This window comes from Leptonychotes weddellii, chromosome 16 (assembly GCF_054177405.1).
Source record: "Leptonychotes weddellii isolate Sample4059 chromosome 16, ASM5417740v2, whole genome shotgun sequence".
NCBI classification, from domain to species: domain Eukaryota; kingdom Metazoa; phylum Chordata; class Mammalia; order Carnivora; family Phocidae; genus Leptonychotes; species Leptonychotes weddellii.
Window position 1 is genome coordinate 5,532,185 of NC_138384.1, and position 17,045 is coordinate 5,549,229.

The 17,045-nt window shown below is 42.4% G+C and overlaps 1 protein-coding gene and 1 long non-coding RNA gene across 3 annotated transcripts in view; both read right to left on the reverse strand.

Annotated features, from left to right (window-relative positions):
• The window catches only part of CDH13 (cadherin 13), a 1,287,326-nt gene that overhangs the window by 1,008,761 nt on the left and 261,520 nt on the right, over window positions 1–17,045 (reverse strand). The window lies entirely within an intron of this gene.
• LOC145717514 (uncharacterized) lies at window positions 11,773–13,436 on the reverse strand. Its single transcript, XR_014140781.1, has 2 exons — window positions 12,719–13,436; window positions 11,773–12,338 (listed from the first exon to the last, which is right to left on the reverse strand). It is a non-coding gene; the product is annotated as an uncharacterized LOC145717514 (long non-coding RNA).

Sequence of the window (17,045 nt, forward strand, 5' to 3'; positions counted from 1 at the left end):
CCAAACAGATTGTCTGAACACCTGCAGGCATTCAAGGACCCTCCTACTCTCAAGAACTCTCCTTCAAAAAAAAAAAAAAAAAAAATAACTCTCCTTCATGTCTCATTCGACAAGACCATCTTAATTCAGGGAGAGGTACAGCGTTTGGGTTGGAGAGAGTAGGTGACAAATAAGCTTTATCTCGCAAGCCAACCCAGGTCAGTTGGGGCTGCCTGGAATGCTGTGTTGAAAAGGATTCTGAGGCTGCATTTGGGCTCATTGGGAACGATGACTGGTTAGTGACAATATTTGCTTTGAGGAGGGCATGGGGCTAGGAAGATGTCTGTGCACACATCTGACATTTCTCCTAGTGAAAAGACGCTTAACTGAGGAATTGAAGACCCTCTGGTGTTGGGAAAGTCATTCACTGTCCCCAGCCTCAGCTTCCTGATCTGTAAAATCAAGATGACGGTAACATTTCCCTTGTAGGGTCCTGGTGAAGATCAAATTCAGTGTGTAAAACTGCTTGGGGAACCATAATGCATTAGATAAATGTGAGATCACGTAATTACAAAAATATCTACATTCAAATAACCATGTGTGTGGATTTGCTTTTCTTTTTATTTTTTTTTTTAAGATTTTATTTATTAGAGAGAGCACAAGGTGGGGGTAAGGGCAGAAGCAGACTCTCCACTGAGCAGAGAGCCCCACATGGGGCTAGATCCCAGGACCTTGGGTTAGGCAAATGCCTAACAAACTGAGCACCCTGGAGCCCCTGGATTTGCTTTTCTAATGCTCTAGGGAAGGCTGTATCAACCTCAGCACTGTTGACATTTTGCCCTGAATTGTTCTTCGTGGTGGGGATGTTCTAGGCATTACAGCGTATTTAACAGCATTCTTGGCCTCAACCCACTAGATGCCCATAGTAGATCCCCTAACAATCAAAATATCAATCAAAAATGCCTCCAGATGGGGCACATGGGTGGCCCAGTCAGTTAAGCATCTGACTCTCGATTTCAGCTAAGGTCATGATCTCAGGGTCGTGAGATTGAGCCCCGAGTCTCGCTCCGTGCTCAGCAGTGAGTCTGCTTAAGGATTCTCTCTCTGTCTCCCTCTTCCCCTTCCCCCAGCCCACCCCCTCACTCTCTCTGTAAAATAAAGAAGTAAAATCTTAAAAAAAAAAAAAAGAAAGAAAAGAAAATTCTGTTGGGTTAAAAAAAAAATGCCTCCAGACTTTGCCAAATGTCTGCTGGGGGCAAAATTGCCCGTGGTTGAGAAAGACTGGTTGAGGTCAGTCGCTTTCCCTTCTGGGTGCACATTGGACTCACCTGAGGAGCTTTTAAAACTATAGCAATGCCAGGGGTATCTGGGTGGCTCAGTGGGTTAAGCGTCTGACCCTTGATTTCAATTCAGGTCATGATCTCAGGGTCGTGGGATCTGCCCGCATCTGTCTCCATGCTCAGCAGGGAGTCTGCTTCTCTCCCTCTCCCTTTGCCCCTCCCCCCACTCGTGCTCTTTCTCTCTCTAAAATAAAATAAATAAATCTTAAAAAAAAAAAAACTGTAGCAATCCCAAGCCCCAACAAAGACATTTTTATTTAATTAGTCAAGCATGGGTGGGGCACCAGAGTCTATCCTCTAGGTGGTACACATTCCAGAATTGAAAGCCTTTCACAAAGCTGTACGGAATCCTTTCTGATCGGACAGAAGTTCCCCTCTCCTGCAAGCTACAGCCCCCATGGGCTCTCTGGGCCTTGGCCATGTGCTCTTTTGGGGAAAGGCCAAGGGTCTTCCCAGGGGGGAAATGAGGCAAAAGGTTCCCCACACTCCAAACTGTTATGCAACCTCATTCCTCCCTCAATCACAAAAATTCCAATTTTGAATGAGTATATGAAGCAATTTATCACTTAACAGATGATTGAGGGAACATGACGAAGGAGATCATTAAATGTAATGGATATCCATGCATGTCCATCCTAAAGCAACTTTTCAAAGACAATGAAAGCCCTAAGATCCCTTTGATAAAATGGAGCTAGACAGAAACAGCGCAAGTAACATTATGACTGGATACCAATGGTAAAATTAAAGGCAAACATTGTTGATGAGCTCACTAGAGCCTGAAGTATTGAAGCACAATATTAGCCTTGGTGGAAATAACTCCATTGAAATATGTCCTTCCTGCTACACAGCTTTCCTAAGGCTCAGAAAGCCGTCCGCCTCTCGTAGCATCTCACTTTCTGTCACCAGGCATTTTCAATAGAATGAACAGAGAAGAGAGTTTGGGAATGAAAGTGAAGGATAACTGAAGTGTTGACTTGATCTATTGTTACAACTGAATAGGCAGAGAGACAAATACTCAGTCCCTGCGCAGACCCTCACATAAGCCCTTCAGCTACTGGGACTGGCATAGCAGCCAGTCAATCAGCATATACTTACCGAACACCCACCATAAACAAGTCACCGTGCTGAGCTCTCTGGGGGATACAAAGATGGATAAGACACAGATCCTGCCCTTGAGGCGTTTGTAGTCTAGTCAGGGACTTATAAAAACATAATCAATAATACCGAATGGTCTGAGTTTAACTCCAAATGAATGGCTCCAAAGAGAGATACCAAGCTGGGGGGGTTTAGGTAAAACTAAGTGAAAATTACACAGGGAGGCTGGGCATTCCAAGCAGTCCCCAAGCATCACTTCTCATGAACTGACATGAGGAGGGCTATTAGCCACCTGAATGAAGGAGGGATGCACCTGGTGGAGAGTCAGGGGAGACTGAGAAAAGCATGGCATAATGCCCACCTCCTCCTGGGACCCAGCAATCTGCTGAGCTACACAAGATAGAAGTAAAAGGAAAGAAGCAGAGGGTCAGAGGGAAGAGCCATCTCCCAACGCTGCATGGGGAACAGTGGCTGGATCAGCAGGAACTTGGGGACTATGCAGAGAAGGGGAAGTTCTTGTCCTTTGCCCTGGGACAGAAGCAGCCTCCAGGGCAGAGTCTATTTTTCATCAGAAGAAAACAGGCTCTCAATATGGGGCAAGGGTATGACAAGGATGCCAAGCTCCTGGCGGAGCAACATGATACATGCATGCGGGGTGCCATGTGGGACACCCTTCAGGGACTCCTGGACACACTTGAGGTATCTTCATTCTGAGCTTGGGGGTTGGAGAGCCCTATGATACCAGTGGCAGAGCAAAAGGAATGTCAACTAAGCAAAAAGCACACAGACTTGAACTTCAGCCCCCATGGGCTCCCTAGGGGGAGCCTGCTTTGACTCTGTCTAATTCTACAACTATGTGTGAGGTGAGCAACGCTATAAATAATCAGCACCACACAGGCTGACATGAATATGTTGCTGCAGCCAAGAGCCTGGGCCAAGATCTCTCTGGGCCAAAAAAGTTGTTCTTGAAGTGACATTTAGCCCCCAGAGCCCTAAAGATCCCAACCCAGTGAGGCCTTGCCTGGGCACATGAGACACAGGATGGGACTTTAGGATTGCTGCTGTCAATACACCCCTTAGTCCAAGCCCCTCTCTGCACTACCTCCTGACAAATGGTCTCCTTGTCCCTAGAATACATGCTCCATACAGCAGCAGTGCAAGCTTTTTAAAGCTCAAAATGGACCATGACACTGTCCTGCTCAAAAGTCTTCCAATGTCTTCCCCTCTCGATTATGATAAAATCCAAGCTTCCTCCAGGCCCACTGGCCTCACAGGATCCACCCTGCCTGCTCCCCAGACTCATTTGTCTTGCTCACTTCACTTCAGTAACAAAGGCTTTGTCTTAGACCCAGAATGCCCCTATCTCATTTCATGCCCCAGGGCCTTTGCACTTACCGCCAAGATATTATTCTCCATATATTCTCACAGTTGTTCCATCTCTTCATTCAGGTGTCTACTCAAGTGTTATGTTTCCACAGAGCTCTCCCCTATTCCGTACTCCCTAAAAGAGCCCCCATCACCTTCTAACTCTTTAACTTATTTAATATTTCTTCATAGTACTTATCTCTCAATATCAAATGTACATTTGTTTGAGTGTTTATGGATTGTCTCTATCTCACATTAGAATATAAATTCCAAGACAGCAATCTATCGCCAGTGCTTAGAACTATCCCTGCCATTTAGTGCATAATAAAGATGCATTAAATGAAAGAATGAATAACTCCTTCTCAAACTATTAGGCAAACTGCTAAGCCCTCTATCCCCTCTTTTGAAGACCTGGCTTTGGAAGCCACTCACATGCACTGAGCTTCACGGTTGCAAAAGTCCTCAGGATTAACTAAATGATCCTTCTCTATTTGACACCATCTCATCACTTGTCCCCATCCCATCGCAGCATGCATCAACACCGGTGACTTACTATTTATTCTTGTTTACTTAGTTTTGTTTCTATCTGCCCATATGAGTATCATCCTGAGGCAAGCATTGCACCTGACATTTTATTGCACCCCAGGGCCATCTTACATTTACTAAATTTAAATATCACTGTGCTAGATTCAACTACTCTTTCCAGTCCACTGAGATCTTTGTGATCCTACTCTTTCATTCGGCATAACACTGCCCCTGCCTGCCTGCAGAAACTTCATAAGGCTGCCACCCACCAAGGCAGAGGTTGTGGTGGTGGACAACTGGGCAAGGCCCTCCCTCTTCTGGCCTTGCTCGCATTGCCTACCAAGTTGGGAAAATCAAGGTACAGCCTCGACTCCCTCCTGTACATGCCCAAACTTGTCTACCCCAATTCCCCCAAAGGAGGAGATACAGAAAAGGCAATGCACTTGGGTACAGGCCAGACCACAGTTTGAACCTTACCTTCTCCACTTACTTGCTTTGTAAATTTTGGCAATGGGATTGTCTTCACTTTGCTGCAGCTGAGTTTCTTTTTTCGGATACATAGAAACAATAATTCCTATCTGCAGAGTTGTTGTGAGGACTGGACACAGTGACAAAGTACCCAGTACAATGCCAGGCATTTGATGAATACATCATCTATGTGCATTTAAAACAAAACAAACAAACAACTCTGACAGGCCAAATTTGGAAGTGAGAGAGGAGAATGAAACCCAGCTATTTCACAGAGTCTTTTTTAAGCCAATGGAGAAAAAAATCAGTACATCCACAAATTAATTCCCAGTCAGAGGTCATGTGGACAGTTGTGCTCCTTGGTTCAATGTTCCCATCAAAGTTCCCAAGCATCCGTAAGTTTGAAGATGCAGGGCTTGCACAGGGGCCGCAGGGATCTGTGCAGGGATGCAGGGAAGGGTGTAGACCTCGGTTGCAGACAGGCAGGCCCGTGGCCCTTCACTACCTTCCCCACGGCACTGATTCAGCATGCTCATCCAGCTGGCATTTTCGCATCTACCTCACACTCATTTAAATAATGGCACAAACTGTAAAGATGGGGAGATAATCATAAAAAGCTCAGGGAAAGTATGCAAATAGAAAGCTCTCCAAACTCGAAGGAGGCTGGGAGAACAAAGATAATCAAGAGCATTATCAACCTGCCCCAGGTGTGCAGGCCCCGGGAGCCTGAAGGAAGCCCATGCCGGGAGGGGAGGAGGATGGCCCCCACCGATCCTGGTCTGGTACCTGTTTTTATTTATGAACTTGCTCTCTCTCTCGAGCTCCAGAGAATCTTAACAGATGGAGCTCGAGCACATAAGAGGGTGGAGGAGAGTGGAAGTTAGGAGTTTCCCAGGTCTATTCTTGACCCTGTTCCTTTAAGATGTTCATCCTGATAGGGCAGTCACGGCACGCATTTAAAATGATGCCAGTATCATCACCCCTCTGCTCAAAACCCTCCGTGGCTTTCACAGCTCTCCGAGTAAAAGCCAAAGCCTCCCCTCCCCTGGGCTTCCAAGGCTGTCCCCACCCCTCTAACTTCAACCCCATCTCCCTCCCTTGCTCCACCCAGCCACACTCTGCTCCTTTGCCCACCACCACCCACTGTCAACCTTGGCTCAACGGCCTCAGTCTCATAGAGGCTTTGTGTGTCTGTGTCAACTGCAAACCCTCCTTCCTGACTCTCCCTCTCCCTGCTTTGCCTTTGTTAGCACTTATCACCATCTGAAATAGCTTCTTTCTTTGATTTATAATCTCTTTCTCCTAACTAGAATGAAAGCCCAATGACAACGGGGCTTCTTATCCGATATCTCCCCAGTGTTGTTAGCTTTGCCTGGCACATGGTGGGGGCTCCATATATATTTGTTGAATGCACTTTTTGTTGTTGACTAAAGCTACACACATGTTTATTTTGACTCTCCCATTTTCTTCCCCTTTTTCTATTTCATAGCGTTGCTGGGAAGACTAAAAGAGCTAATTCCTGATGAAAAGTTTACTGCATTGCACCTGGTACATGATACATACTTAATGAAGGTTGAATGCCCTTATTACTGAGCAAAATTCAGCTCTGTGTAGAGTGAGCACTGGTAACAGAGCCTCCCTCATTGTGGCATTCAAGAAGAGATTGTGTAAAGACAGCAGTACATTTGACTCTTTTGCGTAAGAAGGAAGGAACTGGAAGCAGGGCTCACTTGCGGGCAGGGCCCTCAGGGACAGGCAGGAAGAGCTAGGACGGCAGAGCTGGAGAAGTCACAGAGGGGCTGGCTCACCCCTGCCCTGTAGCCCCTCAAACTATACCAACTATGATGCATATGTATGCATCTCAGTTACAGCTAACTGGATGACTCTGCCCCCAGCACCCCCCAAAGAAAATCATTTCCATATCACCCAAGGAATCAAGGCCCAGAGCCAAGTCTGCTTCCTACAGGGTTTCCATTCTACCCAGGCTACCAGGATTGGCATGTCCAATGATTTGGGCTATATTTCCCAAAGGGCAGCTCGTTGCAGGCTTTAAGAGCTGGGGACAACAGAGGCCGCTGGTAAGTGGACACCAGCCCCACTACCAACACCAGCATTTATATATATATATATATATATTTTTTTTTTTTTTTAAGTAAACTCTACACCCAACATGCGGCTCGAACTCATGATCCTGAGATCAAGAGTCACATGATTTACTGACTGAGCCAGCTAGGCACCCCCTAACACCAGCATTATAAATAGAGTTTTCAAGGGGCTGCTGGGGCTCTTCATGGACTGGTCCCTGCCAACCTTGCCAGCATCATCTTGAACAGTGCTCACCCATCCTCAGGGCTCCCAGTGTCTCCAATTGCTTGAGGGCCTTCTAGTGGACACGTTGTAGGCTCTGTGTTTGTGTGTAATGTTTTTAAGTAGTTAATGAGAATCTCACTCTCATCAGAATCCCTCTACATCTGAGTCTGACTGAGATACAGCTTTGTACTCCTTGTCCTTCTCTGTCTGGTGAGCCTTATTACCTCCAGGTTGCCTTCCGAGCACCTCCACTTACATCTCCCCCTGGCCCTGAGTACATGAATACATCACTTCCTGAACAAGCCCATCTTCTCACGACATCACTATACTCAATCACTCATGTTTTCAGGCCCTCAGCTGAGGACAACAGTGGGTTACACCAGACACACCCAAAACTCTGGGAGTTTGCAATACTGCTTTCTGGCCCAGCCTGAGTATTCAATGGCTCCTTCAGAACTCCACTCAAAAGCATCCCTCCAGAGAGACCTCTGCTGACCATCGAATCTGTAAAATGTGCCCCCCCTCACTTGTCACTCTCTATCTGTATCCACCTGATCTTGCCAATCCTCAAAGTGTGGTGCCCCCAGATTAGGAGCAACAGCATCACCTGAGAACTTGTTAGAAATGCAGAATCTTGACTTCACCCCAACCTGCTGAGTCAGAATCTGCATTTTAACAGGGTTCCCCAGGCCACCCATATGGACATGAAAGTTTGAGAGGCACTGCTTTAGAGCACTTCTCACAGCCTATAATTGTCTAATTTGCTTATTTAAGTACATACCTATCTCACTCTCAACTAAAAAGTAAGATTCATGAAGGCAGGGACCTCCATGTTGTATTTATCATTGTATTTCTAGTCCCTAGCTGCTGGCGCATGGTGGGTGTCAAATAAATACAAAATATTAAGTAAATGTATGAAGGAATAAGTTTCCAAAGTTTCTTAAAGCTCTAACGTTTTAGAATCAGTGGTCTTCTCTTTCTAGTTAATTTCCTTCTCCCTATTATCCAAGCTGTGTTCACCTACCTTCATCAAGCATTCACTCAGCACCTTCTGTGTAGGATGTTCTATGTTGAGCGCTGAAAACAGTTAAAAGGCAGCGTCTGCCCACAAAGACTGCATGGTTGAGAAGGTTCAACCATAAGAAACAACTTCTGTTTTATCTGATTAGATCTGTGGTTTCTAACCCATCTCCCTGACACTAGCATGAGGTATATTTTTCTGTCCTTAGTAGCCAAAAAACTGTCTACTTTCTCTACCCATGGGCTTATATTTTTCTGACTTGACACCTGAATGTTTTGTTCAAACCTATCATTGGGGCATTTCCTGCTTCTACATTACTAATGATCTCTTATCCAGTTCTGGACTTGTGGCATCTTGCTCTGCCTCCAGCAGAAAACATTCCCAGGGACCACTATCCTGGAACATGCAGTGGCCACCTTGGGTCCTGGGAAATTTCAGCCTTTACAGCTTGAAAATGTCCTCATGTGCTTACTATGCAGGGCACGTGGCCTGCCTCTCAGATCCTGGGGAGCTTTGTTTTATATTTGGCTTTAACCCTAACTTCCTTGCTTTCCCTTAATTAAGAGTTCCTCACCCCTGACTTTGTCTGATATGCTCTTCTCCTTCTCACCAAGGGGACTCCTCTTCATAACTTAGAGACTCAATTCATAGAATAAAAAATTTGTTCCCACAATGCATTACATCAACAATAAAAGGAGAAAAGTTCTACAATCATATTAACACAGGCCAAAAAGGCATTTGACAAACTTTTGCAGCCATTCCTAACACATACTCTAAGTAAAATCAAAATAAAAAGGAAACATTTAAATATGATGAATACTTTTTAACAGAAATTAGTGACAGATTTTAAAAGAAAATTTTTCCATAAAAATCAGAAACTGGATAGAAATGCCAACCATCACTAGTAAATTGGTCAGCATGATCTAAGTGGGTGTAGCCAAGGCAATAAGGTAAGAATATTAAATAATAGAGCTAAAACCACAGAAGAAGAGGTAAAACTCTCCCTTTTTTGGCTGATGGTTTGATTGCATATCTAGAATTACTACATATGCTAATCTTTTAAATTATATAATTAATAAGAGTATTAAATAAGTTTCAAAGATATAAGAAGAATTTGAGGGGAAAATACATTCTCTATATGCTAGCAATAAGTACCTAAAATTGTAAATAGTAAAAAAAAAAAAAATTTACAACAGTGAAAAAAAAGTTTAACAAGAAAGCCATAGGACCTATATGAATTAAACTGTAAAATCTTATTAGATGACCCTAAAACAGATTTTGAACAAATGGAAAGAGAAACTAGGTTTTTCATTAGGGAGATCTAATATCATAAAAGTGTCAAAATTATATATATAAATATATAAAATTTAATGATACTCCTATTAAAATATGAATAGCATTTTTCTTTCCTTTTCCCTGAGGGTAAAATATTCAGTGCATATAAATGAAAAAATGCTCAAGAATACTAAAGTTTATATACACACATATAAAAACTAACAATGGGAGATTTGCCTTACGAGACACCAAAATATACTACAAAGCCACTCTAAACAAACCAATACAAAATTAGCATAAGAACAGGAAAGTTAATCAGGAGGAAAGAACAGAAGATCTAGAAATAGATCCCAGTAAATATAAGATTTTAAAATATGGCAAAAGAGGTATCTCCAGTCAATGAGAAAATGATGCTTTCTTTAGTAAATGGCCCTGCATGAATGGCTATTGAATTAAAAGAATGAGGAGTTGGGCTATTATCTGATACTATATAAAAAATAAATTTACATCGATTAAAGAAAGGTACAGATATAAAATCTTATACAAAAGAAGATAAAACTGCGGGGTGCCTGAGTGGCTCAGTCGGTTAAGGCTCCAACTCTTGATTTTGGCTCAAGTCATGATCTGGGGATTGTGAGATCAAGCGCCACATTGGGCTCTGCACTGGGTGTGGAGCCAGCTTAAGATTCTCTGTCTCCCCCTCCCTCTAACCCTAAAAAAAAAAGAAAGCAAGCAAGAAAGAATATGTATATTTATAGCCTAGGGGTACAACTTCATATCCAAAAGAAGAACCCTACATTCCTAAAAATAAAAATAAAAAATTGCAAGACTATGTATATTTATAGCCTAGGGGTAGAACTTCATATGCAAAAGAGGAACCCTATGTTTTATAGGAAACACACAGGGGATGTGTTTACTCTATATGAAAATTAGCTACAAAGCATATACTATGTAACTATAAACCATAGACTATCTAAACAAAACTAAAGGTAACAGTTTACAAGTTAACAGAGAACCTGAAAAAATATTTTCAATACAGATGACATAAAGGTTAATATCCATGTTATACAAAGAGCTCTTAAAAATTGACAAACACGGGCGCCTGGGTGGCTCAGTTGGTTAAGCGACTGCCTTCGGCTCGGGTCATGATCCTGGAGTCCCGGGATCGAGTCCCACATCAGGCTCCCTGCTCAGCAGGGAGTCTGCTTCTCCCTCTGACCCTCCTCCCTCTCATGTTCTCTATCTCTCATTCTCTCTCTTGCAAATAAATAAAATCTTAAAAAAAAAAAATTGACAAACAGAAACAATCCCACAGGAAAAATTAACAAAGGATATGAATAGGCAATTCACTGAAGAGCACAACTAAATTGCCAATAAACATACAAAAAGATATTCAAGGCCACTGATAGAGAAATGTAAATTATAGTAACAGTAAGTTTTTACTTTACAGTGTGTCCCAGGCAAAAATTAGAAAGAGAGTTAAGACTTATTGCTTGTGGGGCGCCTGGGTGGCTCAGTTGGTTAAGCGACTGCCTTCGGCTCAGGTCATGATCCCGGAGTCCCGGGATCGAGTCCCACATCGGGCTCCCTGCTCGGCAGGGAGTCTGCTTCTCCCTCTAACCCTCCCCCCTCTTGCGCTCTCTCTCTCACTCTCTCTCTCTCAAATAAATAAATAAAATCTTTAAAAAAAAAAAAAAAAAGACTTATTGCTTGTGGGTACGATGGAAAAGTTCTCTCACTTATTGCCAGTAGAAATGTGAAGTTTTTCTGGAAAGCCATCTGGATATATCTATTAAAATTAAAAATACACACCCTTCAACCCAGAAACCCCATTCCTATGATTCTTCCCTACAAAAATAAAATCTTCAGTATCTAAAGATAAATGTTCAAGGACATTTATTATAGCATTCTTCAAAGAAGAAGAAAGTACTGAAAATACTAAGTGCCCATCAGTAAGAAATACATATTACATTATAGTACATTCACACTTTGAAATATTATATGATACTATGCAACCAAATAAATGAAGAATGGTATTTAGTGCAACTGTTGATATATAGTTCTATAGCACTTGGTTCTGAAGGGTAACCAGCAGAAAAGAGGAGAATGGCAGAAGAAAAACTGGTGAGTAGAGGAACAGAACTATGAGAAAATGATTTAGTCTGGGAACCAGAAATAATCTGGAGTGGTTGGAGGGCTACTTGGGGAAGTGGGACTGAAATGTAAGGCATGCAGTTAGGAGACCACTGGAAAAGGAAATTTTGTGCAGGGGCCAGTCTGTATGGATTTGAGTTCCAGGCCCATAATTTACTAACTGAATGTACTTGGCAAGTTGTGTTTTTGTGCTTCAGTTTCCTTATCTGAAAATGAGGAGATTAGTACCCACCTCATAGGTTTTTCCTTTTTTTTTTTTTTTTTAGGTTTAAATGAATTAATACCTACATAATACCTAGAACAGTGCTTGGCTCATAGTAAGTTCTATATGACTGTTAGCAACAAAACAAAAACAAGAGCAGAACAACCACAATAAAACCAACACCCCCCAAAACTGACGAGGGATGAATAAAAGCAGTGGCTGTAAAGGGGGAGGGAGAAGTCAAATTGGAGATGAGATGTGCAGGATGTAAGGTAGCATGCATGTTATAATGTCATGCTTTAATAAACAAGACATTTTTAAATAAGCCCCATGTGTTATGTGTGTGTATAGATGTCTTGTGTATTTCATTCATGTGCTCGCATTTGTTTTTGTTGGTGTAAAGAGAAGGGTGTGGAAATCAGCACACACCTCAAGTGGGATAGGATAGGAGGACAAAGGGAAGGAAACATGGGTTGGAGGGAGGGGGATGACTACACTTTATGGATATACCTGTTAGTGTGTCCCTACTGAATTGTTAAATATTCAGGAATTTTGCAAGATGGTTGTTAAACCTAGCCATTATTAAAAATTAAATTATGGGCGCCTGGGTGGCTCAGTCGGTTAAGCGACTGCCTTCGGCTCAGGTCATGATCCTGGAGTCCCGGGATCGAGTCCCGCATCGGGCTCCCTGCTCGGCGGGGAGTCTGCTTCTCCCTCTGACCCGCTTCCCTCTCGTGCTCTCTGTCTCTCATTCTCTCTGTCTCAAATAAATAAATAAAATCTTTAAAAAAAAAAAAAAGTGGCTTCCTTCAGCCTGGGTCATGATCCCGGGGTCCTGGGATCGAGTCCCACATCGGGCTCCCTGCTCAGCAGGGAGTCTGCTTCTCCCTCTCCCGCTCCCCCCTCTCGTGCTCTTTGTCTCTCTCACTCTCTCTCAAATAAATAAATAAAATCTTTAAAAAAAAATTTTTTAATTATATAAACTTAGAGTGAAATAAATTATATTTTAGAAGGTACTAAATAGACAATGTTCATCATTCCTTATTTTGTTATTTTTACTATTATCTATGCTCTTGAAGCACTTCACACCTATAGTATATACATGGTAGAAATACTATATAATGGGGGTACAACTGCACATTTCTTCCCAACATCATGTTCAGTGACATCACATTGGTAGTTTGAAATCAGCCATGGTGGGAGTATTTGCACCACAGAAATTGGCGAACACTAAAAGCCAAGGCTTGACTTATGGTTTCACTACTTGTCCAGATTTAAGAAAATGATGGAGAAAATGTTAATAATGCAAATAAACTGAAAAGTGGACATGTCTGCAGCTGTTTATGAATAGCACAAAATACTGAGAAAATATTCTTCAAGTTATCAAAAATTATTATCCACTTCAGCAACATACGCCTAACATCAATGATGAAGGAGTGAAGTTCTGACATGTTTTCATTGTTTCATTTTTGTACTCTATAAAATTATAACATTACCTTACTTCTTTGTTAACATAAATGAAAATATTAACCAGCACGCATGTCAGAAGTGTGTTTGTTTGTTAACTACAACCGTAGGTTGGCTAAGGATACAAGAGTGTGGCAAAAATCAATGAAAGCATTCCGTGAAAAATCAACTGGCCATATACATGGAATTTACAGTAAAGAAAATTCTATATTATACTGTTCTTTGTAAAAAGTATGCTACATATTCTTTATATCATAGCACTTATAATAAGTGTATGTATGTATATACATATATTTTTCCCAGAGAACTGCTTGTCAAGTACTTGCCAGCCCATTGGCTACATCATTTGTAATAATAGGCATGTGTATTTTGAAAAACATGAACAAAAGAAAAATATTAAATAATTCAATGGCCTTTCCTCTGGGAAGCCTTCGCTGGTTCTCCCAGTGTGTCTCTGCTCAGTGTTTCCACAGTGTCCTTCAGGTACCCTTCTGTCAGCAGCAATTGTCACCCTGTGCTGCAAAGCATCTACTTCCTGTCGCTCCTCCCCCACGGGCCTGTAAGTTTCTTGCTGCAGGCACCATGTGGACCCTTTCCTCTCACACTGCCACCTTGCACAGAGTAGCGGCTCAACACATGAATGAATCAATCAGCTGGAGAATCAGAACGAGGAAAGGGCACAGGAAAAAGGCTTAGACCAGATTTACATGGGGAAATGTGGGCAGGGCTTCTTCAAAATACTTGCTTGGAAGCCCAGGAGAGCAGCAATAATCGAACCTCTGAGGACTTCTAACCGTAATTCTGTAGCTGAGCTCTCTTTATGAATTAATTTTATCCGCAAAATTCCTAGCTCTCTGATTGTGAACATGCACAAAGATGTTTGCAATCTCTTTGTTTCTTTTATCTGCTTTCTTTTTTTTAACTCTCATTTTGAGGGTCCAAAAGTTACTCCATAAATGAAGGTACAATCTCATATTCTTGACAGGAAAAGGTTCTGGCCTCTGGTAGGATTTTCTTATCTCTTGTTGATAGGTAAACTAAAAAACTCAGTAGGAATGCTCACCTTGCCCTCTGAGAGTCTGGATGCAGCTGCTAATCTGGATAATCATGACAGGGAATGGAGATAGGCTGAGAAATACATTCTTATAGCCAAAAAATAAACATCTTTGTTTTTCCAAGTGAAGGCATTTCTCTCAGCTTGGGGGTACAGCATTGCATGGGGACTCTGAGCGTGGGGTTGTCAGACAGATCTGGTCTCAGATGCTAGCCCTGCTGCCAATTAGCCCCCGGCCTTGGGCAAGGTCGTTGACCTTGGTGGACCTTGGCTTCCTCATCTGCAAAATGAGATTGTAACAGTACTATGTCATTCAATTGTTGTGAGGATTAAACATGGGCTATGGAATGAGAGCATGTGTGGACACAAAGACTTGCACACAGATGTTCATAACAGCCTTATGTGTAATAGTCAAATACTGGAGACAAGCCAAAAACCCACCAATATGTGAAGGGATAAACAAATTGTGTTATATTCATATAATGGAATACTACTCAGCAACAAAAAGGATTAAACTGTTGATATATATCACAGCATGGATGGATCTCAATATAGTAAGTGAAAGAAGCCAAGCAACAAAACAAAATAAAACTACATACTGTTTTATTTCATTCGTATAACATTCTAGAAAATGCCAGTTTAGGGACAGAAAGCATCTCTGTGGGTTGTCTGGGGCCAGCACTGGAGGGTAGGAAAGAAAGGAATGAGGGAAAGATTAGAAAGGAATGTAGAGAAACCTTTTGGGATCACGGATATGTTCATTATCTTAACTGTGGCGATGATTTCATGGGTGTATTAATGTCAAAACTTATCAAATTATGCACTTTAAATACACTCAGTTTATTGAGTGACAATTACACCTCAGCAAAGTCATTAAAAACTGGACACGGTAACAGTAACGTGCTTGGAGCAGTGTGGTATAGAGTAAAAGGTCGATAGACGATGGCTTTACAGTGAGGAGGAAGAAGGTGACCATGACAATAATAACAGCATTCCTGCTGCTGTCGCCCCTGGGAGGGAATCCTGCTCCTTGATTATATCCTTGGAATGCCCACACTCCTGTCTCATCCTCCATTAGCTACTTTGACCACCTAGTGGCCAGCACGGTTCTCACCTCCTGAGTGCCCCTGGTAGTCATGCCCTTCTCTGACTGCCAGTATCCATAGCTCAAAACCTTTCTCTTCACTGTGTATCAACTGCGAGCTTTGACTTGGGGTTCACACAGACACAGGCTGAAATGTGCTTTCTTACTTCCTAACTTGATGGGGCCTCAGTTTTCTCATCTGTAAACTGGGGGAGGTAATAACAGAGGTGTTGTTGGCAGACTTAGAGGAGATAGCGTAACACACTGAAACCTCGAGAAGAAACATCTAACACATGGAACCTCAATGTCTTATAGTCCATCTCATATTGGTCGGGTTTTCCAGGGGCTACTCAGTAGCACCCTCTTCTTTTCCTGAGGGCCGAACAAATTGAGACATAAGATGAGGGAACGACAGAGGGAAGCCACAAGAGCCCCTTTATTCCCAAATAAGCCTAAATCGGAAGATGTCGCTTAAGGTGAAAGCATGATTCTAAGTACTAAACCTCAAGATCTGACAGATTTATCCACATGCTAATGGCAACATTGAACTGAGGCAGCCTCCTGACATGAGGGCATGGACAGGGTGTTCTGTGCCCAGAAAAGAACGAGAAATCACACTTTTTATGGGCAGCTAACTCCCCAAAGAAATAAGGGGGATCTCCTGAGCTGAGAAAATCAAATTTATTATTCTTAAATCATATGGCACACAAGTCTCTCCTCTCTGACCCCTCAAAGGTATGGAGGGAGCAAAGGAGCAGAAAGAGCCCAGGGGTGTCACACAAATGAAAGGAAACACCAGGAGTTGGGGAATAAACATTCCTCCTTTGAAGTGTTATTTTCATTCGTCATTTCAAAAGCAGAAGTACCAATTTCCTAACTGTATCTATCATATCATAATGGCTGAGCACACAAGTAAATACTTCTGGCCATAAGTACTGAAATAATCATTTTGGAAGTCAACACGGGGAACAGGAACTGCTCAGGGCAGCAGCCCTTGATGAGGCATTTCTTTCTGTGCTCCTCCAGAGTCATAGAGCTTACTACATCCCAAATCAGTTCATTTCCTAAATTGCAACAGATAGTATAACTGTTACTCATGACTTCCAGTTCCAGTATTAAGTAAGACTGTGCCATCTTCCCCATGGAATCCCTTTCAAGTGGCTGAAGAAAGTTATCCTGATCACCCCTGAGTCCTCTTAGTCATAGGTTACACACACTCCATTTGTAACCTTTCCTCACATGTTGTGGGAATTCTCCCACAGTGGACACATTCCCAAGTGTCAGTGACCTTAAAATGTGCCACCAGAAAACAAAAGCTGCAGGTGAGTTAATCAATCAATCAATCAATCAATCTAATAAGCACCGCTGAATAAAACCAGGTGCCCTGAATGGCACAGCCTGTGGGCAGAACCACATACATCCTGCAAAGGAACTGAGACTCACTGTGTGTTCTCGGCAGCACCCTCACTCGTTTACCAAGTTTTCTTCACTTTTTAAGTCTTAAATGATAGGAATGGAGAAAGGCTCTCTTAGTTCTCTCATCCTCAAATCTTCCAGATATAATCCTTGTGGATTCATGTGGGGGAGGCTGTATGATTTATCTCTTTCCACAATAATGCCAAGTAACAAACAGCCATAACGCAGCAGGGATATATGGCTATAGAATTTGTTTAGCCTAGAAATCTGTAGTATTAGCTGATCTTTGC